General features: G+C 38.1%; 1 pseudogene; it reads left to right on the top strand.

The window, feature by feature from the left end:
- Positions 1-328: 328 nt before the first annotated feature.
- On the top strand, positions 329-1,498 carry LOC147636043 (calmodulin-like protein 3 pseudogene; annotated as a pseudogene).
- Positions 1,499-15,938: the final 14,440 nt, after the last annotated feature.

The raw sequence follows: 15,938 nt of genomic DNA, 5'->3' as shown, positions 1-15,938 counted from the left end.
AACAAAAGAGCAAATATTTGATGTTTGTTATGTGCATTTGGGCCCTTTCCCCCTCTCTCTCTCTCGCTCTCACTTTCTCTCCCCCTCTCTAACAAAGCCAGCCTCTTATTATAGAAACCTATTTTGCAAGGCAGGGGTATTGTGGATCTGGTATTAAGTGATGCACGAGATCCCTCTGCCCCTTGTAGGCTCTAAATGTATCAATAAAGGCGGTGCATTAGGCAAATATGGTGCAGGCGTTTAGTAGGTTAGGGCTTTAATGGCATCTACAAACTGCAGCCAATAAAGTGGTGAGGGTGGTTTCTCAGGCATTAAGGGTCAAGGAAATAAAACATTTCTTAAAAGGAGGAGACAAAAATTGGACAGGAGGACGCAAGGGCGGAGGCTGCAGACTGCAGGTAACACGGGAAGTGCGTTGGAGGAATGGACAAAACAGGGAAGAAAGCATGGAGGTGATTGCAGAGCCTCGATGAGGGAGGTGAACCATTTTGGAAGGTTTGTGGTAGTATGGTATCTAGTACATTGTCTTTCTGAACGTGGCTGCTCCTCCTCCCCCTCTTCTTCACTGGTCGCCTCCCGTTGCGGCCGGCCACCCTTCGTCAACCACCACCCCCGCCGTCCGCCGCCATGATTGCTGACGATGCCCCCGCCGCCTCCCGGGCTTCTGCTGCTCTCTTAGTGCCTCCCACCCCCCTCCCCTTCGATGAGGTGGTGGACCTCATCTGGTTCTACGGCTACACAGCCTCTTATCCTTTCCCTTCTCCACTCAATAATGATCTAAGCTGCACCCTAACCGACTCCACCATCGATCACCACCCCCATTATCACCCTAATGGACCCTCTTCCACCAATGATGTCGCCGTATCGCACAAGCCCCGCCTCCTCTCCCACTCACAGCGCACCACCTGGCTCCGCGAGGTCTTCAACACCTTCGACGAAAACAAGGACGGCAAGGTGTCCAAGGAAGAGTTGAGAAGGTCCCTTGAGAAGCTAGGCATTGAAGCAACAGATGAAAGTATACTCTCTCTTCTAAGCCACAGCCCTTCCAAGGAGCAAGGGTTTGTGAGCAATGATGATTTTCTACTCTTATATGAGGTCTCCTGCACATTAGCTAGTGACCTGCACACAGTCGAAGATAACAATGATTTTGGCACTAGCTGTATCATTGATGATGGTGATGAGGACTTATGGGAAGCTTTCAATGTGTTTGACAAAGACAAGGATGGATTCATTTCTCCTGCTGAGTTGCAGTCAGTCTTGTGTGGTCTTGGCTTCTCAAAAGCCCTAGAACTTGATGCTTGTATTGAAATGATTAAGGGTTTCGACCAGGACGGTGATGGGCAGGTTGATTTCGGGGAGTTTAAGACCATGCTTAACTCCGCTATCAAGCATTAATCACATGTTTAAGTGTAAGGTAAGTCCGTGGGGTTAATTGCTCATTGTCCGTGGCGTTAATTTTTCCGTCACTCATGTGCCCTCTTTTGTGACGAGGGGTCAATTTCCAAGTTAAATATGATTATTGTTAGTCTAATCCAATTGTTCTTGTCTGTTAAGTACAGTTAAGTACCGAGATGTTTCTTTAAAAAAAAATAAAAATTGGCCACTACTAGAAGGGAGCAACATACTCCGTGAGGACCCCTCATATCCTCTACAAAGTGAGGGCAAGGTAACAACTGGGTGTCTAGCTGAGGATCTAACCTGGTACCCCTTTAACCACTAGAACAAGCGTTCGATGTTAAGTATCGAGATGTTTCTCTCGCATGCGCATTGGGTACGATGAAAATCAAATTTTCGTATATGGCACTCTATTATCATCATTAATGGTATTGCCAACAGCATCGAAGTGTCCTTTACAACTATTTGCTTTTTCAGCGTCAATTCTTTTATAATCTATAAACGATGGCTAACTTTCTAATACTTACACAAAGCAATGCTTAATCCCTGGTGTTATGCTTTTAATTCATCTAGGTCACGTTTCAATGGCCCCTTACTTGAGGACAATGCTTGAGGACAGCCTATGTTGGCTAAGCTTGAGTAGCTCCATCACAAATTTTTATGTGATAAATGGTAGATTGATAACTTTGGAAGGTCTAGTAGGTGAAAATGTAGTGTATGCAAAAGATATGGAGAAAGTGTTATTTTGGGGTGACATGCTTTGGCTAGTTTGGGCATGTTCAGTGGTGGCCATTAGTTGTGGATGGTTTCTTGTTCTAAATAGACCAAATGACTTTTTAATCTAGATCACAGGGACGGGAAAAGATTTGGCAACATGACTACACACACACACACACACACACTCTCTCTCTCTCTCTCCCTCTCCCCCTTCCAAAGCTAAGATAAAATTATCTCTCATGATAATTATTTCATCAAAAGCATCATAATGTGGATCCTTAAAATTGTAGTACTGATAGAGTTTCTCTTGGTTTTTCATAACCAAATGATAAGGAGAGGTCTTCCCCTTATATATACATGAAGTGCAAAGACCCAAGACACCTTCTTAAACAATAAGAGTTGATGGGCCCATTAGTTTTCAAGCATGATTTGAAGATGTCCCGTCCCCTCCTTATGATTGTTTTCATAGAAATGAAAAGATTTTCATGATGGTAGTTGGTCTTTTCAAAATTTTCATGAATATTTCTAGTGATAACTAAATATTCTTGAATGTCCTTCTTGAATAAAAAGGATGATGGTGGTGTAGAACCTCCAATTCAGCCTTTTTATTCATTTGATGTCCTCTTCCATCCAATGTATCAAAGTACCGTAGACTCTTTTACAGTTTCTTCTGTTTTCATGAGTTATATACGTATGGCCTACCTTGAGAAAGGATTCTCGTGTAAGCTTTTCTAGTTGGCGTCATTTATGCATCATTGATTTTTTGCCCAGTCCACACATTGTGGGTTCAGGGTTTTCATTCATCTCATAGGATGTAATCCCTTGTGGTTTCCTTAGGTTTTCACTCAATCAAGGTAAAAGCATGGTTAGGTGGTCCAAAAGGAGTGTCATTGACATTGCTTTGTCAAGTGGTGTGATAGCTCGTTTTTTCCCTAAAAATATGAATAGAAAAAGAGATTTTATAATTACAACAAAATAATGATGAAAAGGTTGCATGCATTTACTACTGAGTAGAGTGTGATGGGTTACTGCTTAGGAGAACACCAATCGTGTTGCTGCCTAGGCTCTCTCTCTCTCTCTCTCTCTCTCTCTCTCTCTCTCTCTTTGTAATAGAAGGTATATTACCAAAAATTACTTTACAAACGGCCATATGGCCACCATTTGATGTACTAGCTTTCTCTCACTAATTACTCTGAAACCAATGGTGTAGCTCGGAGTACCCTCATCCAATATATAGCCATGTCATTCTCCACCAAATGAGCTCACCGCAAGGAAAAGACTTACCACAATAGTAGCCCTTTTATAAAACCTATGTGAGCTATAGTAACCAATTTTGCATCAAATATGAAGTCATTTCTAGTTAACTAGATATGCCACAAACCTGTCCATTTGAAAAAATAAAAGAAAACTGAATGTTCTGGGTTATCTGTTCCATTCGAAATCTTGCCAAAAATCTAGTCTTTAACCTTACGGACCTATGTGTCATCAACGAAATCCATATGGGAGAAAGGAAATTCCACACGTTCTTTGCCACCAGACATGAAATGAAAAGATGCGGGCATGTTTCCAAGCATGTAGTACAAAACACACAATTACCAGAATCAATCCACCGCTTTCCCCCAATGGTAGGCCTCTAACTAGCATGCGCCATACGAACATCTTTCCTTGATATAGAATCTTAGGCCACCAGTCCTGTAAGATTACTTCCTTCCACCAGGCCCTACTTTTCATGATGTTCCATATCCTATTAGCCTTCTTAGTGATCTAATGCTTATCTTCCACCATCATATGGTACACTTCATTTGTTGAACACTAGACAATGTCCCTGACGCTTTACAAATGCCCAATCTAACCAAGGCTGCTAATTTTGGATTTTGTAATGGTCTCACCGAACAAAAAAGATGTCTGCAAGTTCAGGGTTGGGAGAGGTTCTCTTGTAAAGTATCCTGCACATTTGCTTGACGAGCCTTAGGTACTTCTATTATGTATAAAAGAGTCCTAAAGTACGTTTAATACTCCTACAACACTTCTAGGTGGCCTTGTTAATTGGTACACTAGAACTTATGTTCTCCTAAAATACTTCGAAGTGTTGTTTATCAGGTTTTGATCCACCTAAAGATCTTTTAGATGGTTATTAACTACTTTAAATACTTCTAAAAAATTACTAGTTATATTAAAGTGCTTTTGAAATAGGTTGTCCTTAAGTTCCTTTTATACTCCTAAAACAGTTCTAGGTGATGTTAATTTTTTTGATATTTCTTAAGCTATTACAAAGCACCTTTAATCCATGATAGCAATCTACAAGTGCTCTTAGTACACCTAAAGCACTTCTAGGTTGTCCTTAAGTTCCTTTTATACGCTTAAAACACTTCCAGGGGGGTGTTAAAATACCTTTGATATTACTTAAGGTGTTACAAAGCACCTTTAATACATGTATAGCACTTTAAGGTAGTCTACAAGTGCTCTTAGCATAACTCACTTCCATGTGGTCCTTAACTTGGTTTATAACACTTTGAATTGTTCTAAAAGTTCTTTATGTATCTCTTAAAGTCCTTTATAGGTTATCTTAAGTGCTTTTGATACTCTTAAAGCACTTTCAAGTTCTCCTTAAGTTCCTTTATACTCTTAAAACACTTCCAAGTGGTGTTAAAATACTTTCGATAGTACTTAAGCTGTTGCAATGCACCTTCAATAGAGCTTCAATACATGTTTAGCCCTTTCAGGTAGTTTGCAAGTGCTCTTAGTGTAACTAAAGCACTTCCATGTGTTCCTTGACTTGGTTAACAACACTTTGAATTCTTCTAAAAGTACTTTATGTATCTCTTAAAGTCCTAAGTGCTTTTTTGATACTTCTAAATCAATTTTAGGTTGTCCTTAAGGTCCTTTAAAAGTACTTTACAGGTTATCCTAAGTGCTTTTTTGATACTTCTAAATCAATTTTAGGTTGTCCTTAAGTTCCTTTATACTCTTAAAACACTTCCAAGTGGTGTTAAAATACTTTTGATATTACTTAAGCTATTGTAAAGCACCTTCAATACATGTATAGCACTTTCAGGTAGTCTGCAAGTGCTCTTAGCATAACTAAAGCACTTCCGTGCGGTCCTTAACTTGGTGTACAACACTTTGAATTCTTCTAAAAGTACTTTATATATCTCTTAAAGTCCTTTATAGGTTATCTTAAGTGTTTTGGATACTCCTAAGGCACTTTTAGGCTGTCCCTAAGTTCCTTTATACTCTTAAAACACTTCCAAGTGGTGTTAAAATACTTTTGATAGCACTTAAACTGTTGTAGTGCACCTTCAATACATGTTTAGCATTTTTGGTAGTCTGCAAGTGCTCTTAGCATAACTAAAGCATTTCCATGTGGTCCTTGACTTGGTTTACAACACTTTGAATTCTTCTAAAAGTACTTTATGTATCTCTTAAAGTCCTTTACAGGTTATCTTAGGTTCTCTTAGTACTCCTAAGGCACTTTACAGGTTGTCCTTAAGTTCCTTTATACTCTTAAAACACTTCCAAGTGGTGTTAAAATACCTTTGATAGTACTTAAGTTGTTGTAATGCACCTTTAATACATGTTTAGCACTTTTAGGTAGTCTGCAAGTGCTCTTAACATAACTAAAGCACTTCTATGTGGTCCTTGACTTGGTTTAAAACACTTTGAATTCTTCTAAAAGTATTTTATTTATCTTTTAAAGTCCTTTACAAGGTATCCTAAGTGCTTTTGATACTCCTAAAGCACTTTCAGGTTGTTCTTATGTTCCTTTATACTCTTAAAACAATTCCAAGTGGTGTTAAATATTTTTGATAGTACTTAAGCTATTGTAAAGCACCTTTAATACATGTATAGCACTTTCAAGTAGTCTACAAGTACTCTTAGCATAACTAAAGCACTTCCATGTGATCCTTAACGTGGTTTAGAGCACTTTGAATTCTTCCAAAAGTACTTTGTGTATCACTTAAAGTTTTTTATAGGTTAGAATAAGTGCTTTTGATACTCCTAAAGCAATTTCAGGTTGCGTAGGTTTCTTTTGATACTCTTAAAACACTTCCAAGTGGTGTTAAAATACTTAAGCTGTTGCAAAGCACCTTCAATACATGTTTATCACTTTAAGGTAGTCTGCAGGTGCTCTTGTCATAGCTTAAGCACTTCCATGTGGTCCTTGACTTGGTTAACGTGTTCTAGGAAGTCAAGAAGGATGAAGTAAATAGAAGTATGATGTGGGAATGCAAGCGTGTTGGAGGTTCATGCATCATGCATTCTGTTAATGGATTTTCACCTACAGATAAATGTGCCTAAGATGTAAGAGGCTTTCATGCTTTTGTGATCCCTGTATGAAGGGAAAATGGAGGAGATACAAGAACAAGGTGGCATATGTAGAGAACTGGGAGTATCACACCATTCAACCAGTGTGGGTGATGGTGACATACAAGATGATAACTCTAGTGAAGAAGAGGCTCTTGATAGCCCCACTTATGTTGGTCACCTAGATGCATTGAGTCACACATTGTGTGTTGGAGACAACTTTCATGTCAATGTGTCAAACAATGGGCACCATGGTTCAGAAGACTTCTGCATTATTAAGTGTATAGAAGAAAAACATAGGATACCCCGGGAGATGCCCGACAAACTGGGGCAATATTTAAGCTACAAAATTGCTTGTAATTACATGACTCTACTCTACTCTACGAGAGAGTCCATGATGAAGTCTGGGAGCTGCTTGTAAACAAGCCTCCAGTTCTAATGTACTCAAACCTTGTAATAAGGGCCATCAAGTTTCATATGGAGCCCATACCAGGACAACTAAACATTTTTAGGTTAGCATCCGAGGTGGAGGAGAATATATATAATAGCATGTCCTTTATAACTAGCTAATTGTAGATCTACGAAGGTGTTAGGTAATAGGTAAAAAGAGGGTTTTGTTTTACTATCTCAACAAGTAAATAGAGCCTACTTATTGTAATTGTACAAACTTAGCTCTATAATGACTTAAATCATCATGATGATTAGTTCAGGTTACTAGATTTCTGGTAGAATCTCATTCCTCACTTCCAAAAAAGAAGACTTGATGCAACCAACAGTTATGTATTTTGCTACATTTTTCGTGCCAATATATTGATGTTTTCATAGACTCAGTATACATATCAAGAGTACTTTAGACAACTCTAAAAAACCTTAAACAACACATAATAGTCTCATTCACCCACAAAGACAAAGTGATGAAGTTTTTCAGCTGGGAAGTAGAGTCTTGTTTTTAAGTACGTTACAGTACTACAAAAAGTGTTTTTAAGTACTTTATAGTAATACAAAAAGTACTTTAAAGAATTCAAAGGACTTATAATACCAAGTTGAGGGGTTTTTACATTCATTTCTCATTTTTTGTTTATAAGTTTTTGCCCACCAATCTTCATAAGACATAAAATGCCCTTCATTTCTCATTTTTTGTTTATAAGTTTTTGCCCACCAATCTTCATAAGACATAAAATGCCCTTCATTTAGGAGGCACTACTTTACAAATCCTTCTTCACGCTGACAGGATATTGTATCCCACATATTAAAGTAGTCCAGAGTAGCTTTTTCTAGTCGATTGGATGAAATGAGCCATTTGTATAGCCATGGCCCAAGTTCCTTCATTCAAGAATTCTTCTTGCTTTCTTCCATCATTGGTATGATGACATATGTGCCCAAAGTGTTTCGGCTACATTTATAAAGGGGATCATCCACTAATATGGTGTTGGGATCATCAAACTGTGGATGCTTGTGCCAAAACTGCCTGAGATTCTTGAAGAACATGGGCTTCCCTTTCGAAAACATGAAATTGGCCACTCGACAAGCCTCTTGCCCCATCCATCAAGACAATAGCGTCACAGGCCCTAGGGAAGCATGAGGGAAGCATTTTTTAAAACCTATGGTCAACATTGACAAGGCTTGTGGTGCTCCATATAAACACATTTGCATAGGTACTTGCCACGACCAATAACAGCTTTGCATCCTTCCGCACACAATATTATCTTCTTCCATCTTGAATAATCTTCACATTATCGATGCAAACATCCAGAGGATTTATATCCGTACCAGCCTCAATAGACATGGTTCATGTCTATTATGAGTGTTGGTTTCCCCTTTAAATCTTCCTCTGTGAATTTCGGAGGTGTTTCATACTTATACCGCGCCTAGCCTATTGTAATTTCTTCAATAAGGACCAAGACTGGTCTTTTTATTCATCGTGACTCTATACCAATGGGAGCATATTAGAAAATACACATGATATACCAAACAAGAAGAGACAATAGATGCACAAAACTCTTAAAAAAAATCATTCAAAAGCAAAGGTGTACATAAAAGTAGTGGTGGTTGACTTTGCAACAAACAATGTCAAAGTTCTACACGACAATATTCAAATGGTTAGGGGCTATAGGCAATGGTGTAGTGTATAACAAGAAAAAATAGACAACAAACAAAACTTCATGGGCTATTCATTTCAAAACTGAGTGCACATAGTCAAGGTGATTTTTACAGCAAGGAATAATGCGCAAGAAGCAGATGGTGCTAAAGTATTTTACAAGCCCTAAAGTTTGACGGGTGCAGTAAAGGAGGCGCAGGTGCAATACTTCTGGGGAGTCCTCCATCTCTCTTGTGATCTTCACTTACCTTCTTTGCTTTTGATTACAAGTCACTTGACTTCTTTACGGCCTCCATTTGCTACTCTCTTCTTATGTCGCCCACCTACACAAAATAATATCATTAAATACAATGCTTTACGTCAATAATTACATGTGTCTAACATAACTTACCGACATCAATATTGCTTTTAATCCTGATGGCCTCCCTCTTTCTTGAGAGCTTACCTACACAAAATAATATCATTAAATACAATGCTTTACGTCAATAATTACATGTGTCTAACATAACTTACCGACATCAATATTGCTTTTAATCCTGATGGCCTCCCTCTTTCTTGAGAGCTTAGTTGACATTTGTTGAAGCGTCACCTTCTCTCCATCAAGGGAGGTAGTCACATCAGAATGCATTTTCAATGCAGCCTCTACACCAGTTGGCTGCTAGAACATCTAGGTCCACAACATCCTCCAAGTGTGTCGCCACCTCCTCAACACCACCAACGTCTTCTCTGATGTCTTGCTAGCAGTACTCTCAGTTTCCTTCTCAGCATCTCCAGGATTGCTTACGAGCACTACTCTCAACTGCCTTCTCAGCCTCCCAGGTGTACAATTGGTTGGGTTGTCATAGGCATACTACCTTGCAGCCTTATCCACACTTGACTTAAATTCATCATCCTCCAAATCTAAAAAATGCTCAAAAAATGCTGCTTCACACCAGATGCTTTATGCCCAGTGTAGTTAAAGAACCATACTTACTTGTCATAGATGGCTGACTAGACACGAACTGCCTTGCAATATTCAGGATCCTCTGACTGTAGCCACCCCTCACATATGAAGACCTGCCTTTGCACACACAAGCCAAGCAAATGGGTTGGTATTTGTGTCTACATGCAAGAATGTATAAACACCTACCACATCCTTTGCCCCTAGAGGTAGGCCGCAGGCAACACAGTCCCTCCCCTCCATCCAAAAAGTGAACTCACATGACTCTAGACTAGGGGGTGTCAAGAAAATGGTGAAACACTCATCACCAAGTTTCATTTGTTTAACCAATGCCTCTATAAATTGGTAATGGCTGTTGATATGTGCCAATTCAGCCATAGCAACTTCATGAGTTTTCTACATTGCCATATTAAGTAGAAACCATGGTAAAAAAAAAGTGCTTTTTAGTAAAGCACTTGGGTTATTTTCTACTTAAAAGTATTGGAAATCACTAGAAAAATCATTTTGGATGTTGGAAAGCACTTGAAAGTGGTATGCAAAAGTTGTTTCAGAAAGTGCTTTCCAAAGCTCTTGAAAAGTACTTTTGAAAAGCACTTTGAGAAAAGGCTTTCCAATAGCACTGCAAGCTCTTAAAAAAGCTTTCAGAAAGCACTTTGAAAAAGTGTTTTCATAAGCAGTACAACCACTTGAAAAAAAGTGGTTTCACAAAGAACTTTAAAGTTCTTTCTGAAGTACTCTACTAAAGTACTTCAAGTGCTTTCTAAAAGCACTTGAAGTTCTTTAGTCAAGCACTTTTAGAAAGTACTTTGCTTTCCAAAAGTACTTTCAAAGCGTGTTTCCAAAACCACTTTCAAGCGCTTTCCAACAATTTTAAGGACAAAGCACTTCAAGTGCTCTAAAATTACTTTAGAGCACCTAGAAAGCACTTATAAATCCATAAAGCATTCGAAGTGCTTTGCATCATCCAGAAAGCACTTCAAATGCTTTGAAAGTAGCTTGTAGCACACAAAAAACATTTTCAAGTGCTTTTTGTATCACCCACAAAAGCTATTTTAAGTGGTTTTTATAACCCAAAAAGCACTTTAAAGTGCTTTTTAGGGTTCCCTATAACTCCCTAAACCATATTTTAGTTCTTTTTAAAGTGCTCTGCAGCACTTGGTGGCACTATTAGGCAAAAGCTTATGTGGAAAAGTTTTTTTACTTACCTCTAGTGATTCAAGATCATCTTTCTTGGGTCCAAGGCCGTTAGGGTCAACCTCACAAAAGTTGAGGCTCCTTTCACAGAACTAGATTTGTCCTTCTTTCATATTAACCTCAATCATGTTTGGTTCTGGGGCTGCCTATAGTTTAGCAAGGTCTTCTTTAATTTCTCTAGCTCAACGAGAAACATTATAGCAGTCTTTGAAGCTCCTTCTAGTCACAAAAATGCATCTCTCTTGCATTCACACTCCGCCTTCGCTATCCTACATGCTTCTTCCTCCAGAGCTAGCCTGCTCTTTGCTTTTGTAAGCAAAGAGCTAGCTTGCTCTTTGCTTTTGTAAGCATGGCCTCTAATAGGCCCAAATTCTTACCAAAAACCTCTTTGAATCCTAGTCTACCATCAAAAATGGCACCTAAAATCTCTTCCTCTACCATGCTATGCTTGCCAGCTGAGTGACAGCCAATGGCCCATTGGCTTTCCTCCAATTATCCAACTTCATGTCAAGGCCACCAGACTAGCCCTACACTGTCTTCTTGAAGACACTCTCACCAAAGATGGCCTATGCAATTTTTTGGCCTTTAGGATCATCTTTTCCTAGCTGGTACTTTTTATATGAAAACCCCTTCGTAAATTTAGCTATTAATTCATTGTTTGGGGGTATTCCTTGGTACACTTTGTGGTAGAGCAGTCGGCACTCATCCACAAATTGTGGATGAAGCATGCTGAGGAAGATTTTACTACCTTTCCTATGGCTAGCATTGAACACGGTCAACCATTCACTATCAAGAGTTTTGTCATTGCTCAACTGTTTGGGAAGCTTGCCTTCTAAGCTGAGTCCATACTCTTTATTTAGCTCTTATGCTATGTAGCAGAAACGCTTGAGGATTGTATATTCAAAATTTGAGGGATGCTTACCACTCCTTGTAAATAACATGATAGCACACGAACATTCAGTACAATGATGAAAGAACCATATGTAATGATCAGACTAACACATGTAAACTTGGGGATGAAACAGGGATTCCCCCCTATTGTTACAAAATCTTACCTTTCAAAGAAGCTGTAGAAGCCTACGTTTCTTTATCTATAAGTTTACTAGAGTTTTTGTCATCAGACTTTCTTTTCGCACACTTCCTTTGCAGGTGTCTTCATCCTACACCATGAAGGAGTAAAACAAAATGGAGAAGTTATATGAAGCCCATTTAGTGTGACATGCCAAAAAATTCTAATTCCCAAGCTCTAGTTGATTATTTCTTCTTCGGCACATTGGTACCTCAAAATAACATTCTAGGAACAACCATTGCGAACCTGCCCATGCAACTGGGTTTTGTTGAGAAAATACCTCCAAGCCTTGTGATCTGTAATCAGAATGAAATTGTATCCATGTAACTATTGACAGAACATTTGTAGAGCTGAGAGAGAGAGAGAGAGAGAGAGAGAGAGAGAGAGAGAGAGAGAGAGAGAGAGAGAGAGAGAGAACATAGAACTCAGTTGACTTTGGGCATCGCAGAATGCAACATTTCGAAGCTTCAATGTCCATGCTGAGCGATGGCGCTTGTGGTGGCAGGGCAGTGGCCTACTGGCAATGGGGACACTCAAAGTAGTAGACACATGAGGCGTCGAGGTGAAGAGTTCAGCTCATGCAAGGGAGAGGAAGGCATCATTAATGCTACATTGTAAGGTTCCTCCTCAGCCCCTAAAGATGTATAAGTTCTCCTCTCATTCCCCTGTAATCATCCCCTATTTCAAAATGCAAGAAAAAATTGTTTTCCCTTGTTTTTGGCCTAGAGAGAGAAAATATTTTAGAGAGAGATAATACAATTTTGAGATATTTTTGGATAAAAAGTTATCACTTAAATTTAAGATGAATTTCCCTAAAATAGAAGTTTAAAAAGAGTTTTCTAATATGCATTAGAAATTAATTGAATATGTGCATTAGCCACCTTAGCCTAAGGGTACCTATTTTTAGAAAGTTATGGATTAAGGTCCAAAGGGTGTTCTAAAGGGCCAATGGGGTTAATCCAAGTGTCTGAATAAGAAAAATTTAAGAATAAAAGAAACTCCACCAAAAATGAGTACATTCTCACATAAGATGAAGAGTTGATTAATACTGGTACTTAATAGTATAAAAATGAAAATTTTGACACCTCAGGAGGGTGAGTGGAGCTCATTAAGGATGTGCCTAGAATCCTCATCATTTTTCCAAATTTTAATTCAAAAAATAAGATATTTCATCTCTCCTCTTTCAAACTGGATCAAAAAAGTGGGCCTAGCTAGTCCAAAACTTGTCCAAATTGGATCAAACTAAAGCTGGAAGCCTCTAGATCCCAATTGGACTTGGTTGGTGGCCTCCCTCACCTATAAATAGAACCCCATTACTTTGTATTTTCATCTTAGTGTAGTTACATGCTAGTGTAATTTTCATTTTAGTGTAGTTACATGCTAGTGTAATTTTCATTTTAGTGTAATTCCATTATCCCTCTACCTTGCCTCTCCATTGTGAAGCTTGGTGCTTGACTAATCCTCTTTTTCTCTGAGAGATTACCCTCTTCAACTTGGTGGCCAAGCCTCTTCTTTGAGGGCTACACATCTCCTTAAAGAATCAAGCCAAAACCAAGGGTAAGCCTAAAACAATGATGTTTTACTCTCTTCTTGGATGGTAATCTTCTTCTTCCCAACCTCTCTACATGCTTGGGAAGCATTCTAAATCATGGTTTCTTCTTAAAACCATGCCCTTATTAATTTATGTTGTTTACATGAATTAATGTTAATCTCTTATGCTTAAATGTATTATTTTTTATTTGTAATCGCTCTTCTTGAGAAAGAATACTCACCTTTATGGATAAATTCTTCTTGGAAGGATAATCCTTAATTTCAATCTCATTTTCTTACCCAAAACTCTAAGCCTAACAAGCTAGAGATGGAGATTAAACATTTTTATGATTTTTAACCTACTTAGAATGAGGTTAATTCATTTAAGCTTGTTTTTATGATAAGGAAATTCATATTTATTCATTTTATAATGAAAGAGAGCTTAGGATAACATTCATATATTTATTTTCATATGGAAGTTATATTTGGATATTTTTTCTTATAATAAACAAGATGCTTGATGCTATTATGCTTATATTTATGCATGAAGAATTTTTATATTAAAAGAGGAAGTCCCACCATTATTTTATGTAATTATGTTTATGCATAAATTTAATAATGCTAAAAGTGGGATTTTCATGATATTCTATGCATAAACATTTTAAATGCTAAAACAAGGATTTTTGTTACATTTTTTAATATACATTTATAGTATGTATGCATAAATGTCTAAATGTTAAAAAGAGGAGTTTTTGTCATATTTTAAATAGGTATATTCATGGTATGTATATACATGAATATTTTTATTCATCAAAAGAGAAAACTTCATCGTATCTTTAAATAGGAATATGCATAATTAATTTTGGTATCAAAAAGAGAATGTTTCATGATGTTTCTATGTAGATAATTATGGCATGTTGATGCCTAGGTTCAAATGAAGAAGAGAATATTTAAGAATATTTCTATGTAAATATTTTAATAAAATGATGTATGCATATTGATTAAAGGATAATTTAGAAAAAGAAATATCCTTCAAATGAAGAAGAGAATATTTAAGAATATTTCTATGTAAATATTTTAATAAAATGATGTATGCATATTGATTAAAGGATAATTTAGAAAAAGAAATATCCTTGTTAAATTCCATTATTCATGAGTAGAATTATTTATAGTTCTTTTTAGAATGAATTTTCATAATATTGGATGTTTACCCTTACGATTAGAAATCACAGTTATTTTAAGAGATAAATGGAGAAATATCTTTAGGAAATAAATCTAGGAATAAATTCAAGTAATTCGGTGCCAGACCATGACCACTTGAGAAAGGTGGGTCCGTAAGTGGCCTGCCCATCTCTTGAATCATAAATTAAGCCAAGACTTGTGACCATTCCCAATTCTTCAGTATGAAGAAGGGATAACTGTTTGATTTGGAGAATTTCCCCTAAGACCTGAAATCGTCTAGAAATAAGTAGAAATTTATTTTAAATTGGAATTGATGGAGGATCACCCAAAATACGAGGTTCGTGATTTTCATTGAGGAAGTCTAGGTTTTGAAAAAAGGGTCTTGTGTAATCCGCACTAGAGATGTTTTCTCGTGAAATGGCTTTTTTGTGAGAAGAAAAAAACCGTATGGGAAAATCTTACTTATATAGAAACTCTATTTTTGTAAAGGACTGTCTTATGCCAGAATGCTAGAGGAAGCATTTGGTTTATTGTTTAAAGGAGAGTTTACATTGCAACAGCTGGTGGGGAGTCATCGAAGGACGTCTCTCGGTGACGACAAAGCCTGCCAAGGTCTTGACCAGCCTTGGTACAGTTAAAAATGGTGAGCTTCCGGTACGATGGGCAAGGGCCAACGAAGCGGTCCCTGAGTGAAGTGCTAGGACATCTAAGGAGGATTCTAGAGGGTTCTGACTAGGCGATGCACGGGCTCGTGGGCTGCTAGGACACCCATGCATATGTCGAGGGAGTTATTCATGGATTGGGAAGAAATTTATTTGAGTGAACTGGAGACTATGAAATTGGATCTCGTTGGTTGACTAGCTGGTCTTCAACGGAGAGTCTAGATGACACTTGTTTGTAAAAATAATGGAACTGGAATATTGAGGATTATGATGGAAACACTATGGTTTTATTGCAGTTCTGTCTTGAAAATAGTTGAATATGTGTTGGAATTAGGGTTGCAGGAAAGCACACAAAGCTTGGAGAAGAAGAAGAAAGAATGCACACAACACAAAGTGTATTAGATTGTGTCAATGTACAAAGATAAGTTAGCCCTAGAATGATGGGCGTATATACAAGCCGGGGGAAAAAACCTCCTAAAGAGGGAAAAAGTACCCCGGCGGTCCTAAGTGTGTTCACACACATCACTGCCTATATATATGGCAACGAATCCCCCCTGGGAGTGATGGTGTGAACAAGAGCTGGCACTCATGTATAGGGGAGTGCCATGCCCGAAGTAGATCAATCCACAAAGGGGAGCAAGCCCAAAGCTTTGCGGAAAGCTTCGAACTTCTCACGAGGAAGCGCCTTTGTGAAAAGATCGACGAGGTTGTCCTGTGTTGGCACATAGGCCAAGCTGATCTCTCCTGCTGAGAGTCTCTTCCTAACATAGTGATAATGCACCTCAATGTGCTTTGTGCGAGCATGAAAAACTGGGTTTCTCGCAAATGCCAATGCGCTCTGACTGT

Source organism: Cibotium barometz, chromosome 8 (genome assembly GCF_041138505.1).
Source record: "Cibotium barometz isolate CiBa-2024 chromosome 8, ASM4113850v1, whole genome shotgun sequence".
Taxonomy (NCBI): Eukaryota; Viridiplantae; Streptophyta; class Polypodiopsida; order Cyatheales; family Cibotiaceae; genus Cibotium; species Cibotium barometz.
This window is presented reverse-complemented; position numbering and strand designations above follow the sequence as displayed.